This window comes from Eumetopias jubatus, unplaced genomic scaffold (assembly GCF_037043125.1).
Source record: "Eumetopias jubatus isolate StellerSeaLion01/CBP00866 unplaced genomic scaffold, mEumJub1_p1.0 scaffold_6, whole genome shotgun sequence".
Classification (NCBI taxonomy): domain Eukaryota; kingdom Metazoa; phylum Chordata; class Mammalia; order Carnivora; family Otariidae; genus Eumetopias; species Eumetopias jubatus.
Genome location: NW_028274812.1, coordinates 119798554 through 119803087, shown reverse-complemented (window position 1 = coordinate 119803087; position 4534 = coordinate 119798554). Strand labels below are relative to the sequence as shown.

Sequence of the window (4534 nt, the reverse complement as noted above, 5' to 3'; positions counted from 1 at the left end):
GTGTCCCCCCTCCCCTCCTACCCCCACCACGATGGCAGCTCTTCCTGTGGTCTCGCCTCTTTGTCTCTTCCCCTGGAGTGCAGCTGGTGAAGGATGGTGCCCTGGGGTAATTTACCTACAGAGGAGGATCTGTTATTTTGACTACCCTCTGCACTGTTGAACAGGAATCCTGTCACTCTGCCCTTCACACCAGTGTGACAAAACCAGCCCTCAGAACACTTACCCAGGCCCAGCCCCTCTCTGCACCTGCCCAGCCACCCTGGAGATTTTCTTTTCTTTTTCTTTTTTTTTGGGGGGTTTATAAAGCTTGTTTAATATCAATGTAACATTTTTTTTCAAAATTAGCATTAATGAAAGAATAAACAGTAAAGTTCTTCCTTATCTACAAAAGCTCCCTGGAACATTAAAGGTCCTAGCTATACCCACCTAGTACGAAACACTGTGAAAAAGCAGAACCAACCATTTGTTAATTCTTAGCTCTTTCCCTTCTTGGAGCATGCAAAGCAAGACTGCCTTTCTTGACAATACCAATCTCTATCTATATATGTTTTTTAAAGTTTATTTTTTATTATAACTCACGTTTGAATCTTTAAACAACTGTCTATTTGTTTAGCAAGGAAAAAGGTGTGTAGACCACTAACAATACTTATTTCCCCTTAGCCACAGGAACATAGGCAGAGTACAGAATGGGCTCTAAGGGTAAGGCTCCTGACCCAGACTGAACCCCTTGCACTAAGATTCTAATCACAAAAATCACACTGTTTTGGTAACAGGTTCCTGGACAGTCTCCTGACTTATTTCCAGTGACTGCATGGCTTCATCCAGGCTGCTCATCACTGTGGTGGAGAGGAAAGCACTGGAATGAACATTCTCTTTTTCAAGAGACTTCATGGTTTCCAGGCTGAGCATCATTGTGCCTTCGCACGGCTTCCTTCGCGGCTTCACGGCCAAAAAGCGAATCAGCCTTTTGGCACGCTTGCGGTACCGGCGTCTCCCCATGATGAAGATTTCAATCTTGCCCTCGGAGTTGCGCTTTCTCATTTGGAGCAGGACTTTGAAATCCCGCTCGAATCCCGGGAGGAGGACTCTGTTTGGACCGAAAATCTTTTCCAGCAGACGTGCCTCTACGTGAAGCACTGATGGCTTCAGAAAGTGCTTAAACTTACACCAGGACTGCTGAGTGTGCATAAGGAGCCAACTCCTGGAAAGGGAACACTTCTTGCTGGCTCCTGGGCTGTGGGGTCCGGGCTGGGTCTTAACCCTGAAGGGCGCCATTGCTCGTACTCAGGACCGGATCTGCAGGAAGAGAGACCGGAGATTTTCTGAATGGTGAAGTGGACTCAAAAGTCTGTGCTATTTTTTTTTTTAAACAAAATTCACATTTTATTTAGGTTGAAATAAACTATACAAAATTGATTTTCTTCACCAAAAATAACAGCAATATTTTCTGTATGATTCCTAGATAAACCACAAAACACTTATTTTTGTAGGTTTTCCAGGTTTTGTTTGTAAATCAAGACGAGGCAGTAGATATAGTCATGGAAAAAGACAGAGGAAAACAGACAAATCAGTTGTCAGTATCCATGGCCTCTGATCCTGTCTTGACCATGAATACAGGTGTTCAACATATACCTGCTAAAAAGCTTATGAAGACGTAGGTGTGCAACATACACTTGCTAAAGAGCTTGTGAAGCTGTAGGCTCAACAAAGGAATGTAAACAGCAACAACCCAATGTGGAACAACAATGGCAGGTTCTCCCATTCGAACTTTAACTGTAAACTTGTTCCTTTAAGTTCATTTGATAAAGACAAAATCTCTACTGCAATCCTTGCTTGGCAAGCTCACCTGTTTCTCTCTCTCTCTCTCTGTCTAGTAAATCTCTTAACTGTCCATTACAGATTTTTAACATACTAACATTCCTACCATTCAAAGGTCACTTGTGAGCTTCTTGTAACATTTTATAAAATGTATTCCTTCCTACCATGAGAGACAATGGACTCTGAAAAACAAACTGAGGGTTCTAGAAGGGAGCGGGGTGGGGGGAAGGGTTAGCCTGGTGATGGGTATTAAAGAGGGCACACTCTGCGTGGAGTACTGGGTGTTATGCACAAACAATGAATCATGGAACACTACATCAAAAACTAATGATGTAATGTATGGTGATTGACATAACAATAAAAATAAAAAAAATAAAAAAAATAAAAAAATAAAAAAATGTATTCCTTCCTCCCATACCTCTTCAAAATCTTTATCTTCTAAGAACTGATAACTCAATACTCGACAACTGGATCCAGTGATAATAAATGTTAGGTCTAAAATGACTTAACTAAAACAATTCCCCAGTGTCATTAGCAGAGATCCCATAGAAGTGTAATGTGGCACTTTCAATGCTATCTTCTTGAAGAACAGGTATGTCTCCAAAGCATGAGAGTTTAAACAGCGGCCATTTAAATAGGCAGATTATCAATGGCTAATGTACTCAATGAGAGGTCGATAAGTCAAGATATTCAATGATTAAGTGGCCTACATACACCTGACAGCTTTTCTGTAAGATGTTTTCAAATTTCTTACAGATTTTTCCAAATATCAAACGTAAGAGAAAGCCTACTTTAAAAGTCTCAGGTATTTCAATGGTTTCTGAGTTATCTGTAGGAAGTTCTGACTTAGTTGTATAGAGTTTGATATATGTGTCCAGCATTAAATCCAGATCATGTTTTATATCAGAATTTATGTTAAGCAAAGCCAAGTTACTTGACCTTTGGTGGGTCAAAGTGTTCCTTAGGTATGCTTTGAGACGCTTTCGCCCACTTTCATAGCGTTCATTCTCAACCTTCATCACAGGAAGAATACATAGGACTTTCAGCAATGCATAAACATTAGGAAAAAACTTGATGTCTGGTAGATGCAGGGCTTCATAAATGGTAGATGGAAGCTCTATATCTTTCCCTCTGTGTTTCCACTTGATTCTCTAGGAATGCAGCTCAGCTGAGAGTGTGTTGGGATTGGGCAAATCACTTCTGTACATGTCAGCATGGTGCTCCTCTGATGTATTAAATTTGAGCTGTCCCATGACAGAAGGTACAAGAGATAAGCATTTAAGAGCTTTGAGGTGCTGTTCTGAGAATATATCTTTCAGTTCCTGAATAAAGTGTTCCACTGTTGGAACACTTAGAGTTTCTTTATAGTAACTCTCAGAGGTGAGCTGAGATTCCTGGTTACCTTGCTGGGCTCTGCGGAATTTCCCAGGGAGTTTCATCTGAATATCAAGTTTAGTTGCCAAATTTGTGGCTTCTTCAAACCAAAATTCATGATAAACTTCAATGTTTTCCATCACTTCATTTAGTGAATACAGCACTGCAGTCAAACTACTGGCTGCAAAGAAGATATCAGAGGTTTGCCCTTGGAGATTTTTCCCAAAAGCTCTTGTAAAAGATAGGCCATTTTTAAGAAAAACAATGGTAACGATGAAATCAAAATTTGTTACTTCACTACAGAGTACAAAAGTTCGACCAGCTACATAGTTATTCCGTCTAATATTTGTATCACTATTTATACCATCTAAACATGTTAAGTGCTTATAGGAGGTCCACTAAAATTTCAAAAGCATCATGCCTGCCTGTCCACTGAGAATGGCAGATTTCCTTCAGTTCTTTACCCTTTTCCTCACTGTCTGAAAGAGGACAGAAATTACATTGTCAAGCTCTAAAAGCTGTTGTGGAGATCGATGGAAGAAAGAAGAAACTTCCTCAATTTTTCCTAATGCAACAGATACTCCTACAACAAGCACTGATTTTACCAACCACACATTTAAGGCACAGGAAGAGCAAAGTGGTAGACAGCTTGGGGATATTTCTCTAAAAGTCTAGAAGCAATGACTTTCATTTTGGAAGAAAATCCACTGGACACAGTGTAAGCCTGGCCACGACAATACTCCATGTTTAACCCCCACTTCTCAGTTATCGTAGTGTGAAATTTCACAGCCAAAATTTCTGCATCAGCTTCATAAGGCAAGAAGCCCACAAATTCCTCTCTCAGGTTATGAGATTCAACAACAAACCTTGCCAACACAGGCAAGTGTTCTTCCCCTGCTATGTCCACTACGTCATCAGTGGTAATGGAAAAGAAATGGGAGTCTCTCACTTCCCTGACGATCTCCTCCCAAATGCAGCTGTCACAGATCTCTAGCATCTGTTTCTGCTGTGTTTTCGGGCAGAACAGTGTGTTAACCACTGTTGTCTCAAAGCGTTTTCTCAGAACCTCTTTGCCAGAATTTATTTTATTATTTTTTTAAATTTTTTATTGTTATGTTAATCCCCATATATTACATCATTAGTTTTTGATGTAGTGTTCCATGATTCATTGTTTGTGCATAACACCCAGTGCTCCACGCAGAACGTGCCCTCTTTAATACCCATCATTAGGCTAACCCATCCCCCCACCCCCCTCCCCTCTAGAACCCTCAGTTTGTTTTTCAGAGTCCATCATCTCTCATGGTTCGTCTCCCCCTCCGATTCCCCCCCTTCATTCTTCCCC

The 4534-nt window shown here is 40.8% G+C and overlaps 2 pseudogenes; both read right to left on the bottom strand.

The window, feature by feature from the left end:
- Nucleotides 1–753: 753 nt before the first annotated feature.
- Nucleotides 754–1762, bottom strand: LOC148164140 (uncharacterized; annotated as a pseudogene).
- A 718-nt stretch (nucleotides 1763–2480) lies between these two features.
- LOC114222090 (52 kDa repressor of the inhibitor of the protein kinase pseudogene) lies at nucleotides 2481–4273 on the bottom strand (annotated as a pseudogene).
- Nucleotides 4274–4534: the final 261 nt, after the last annotated feature.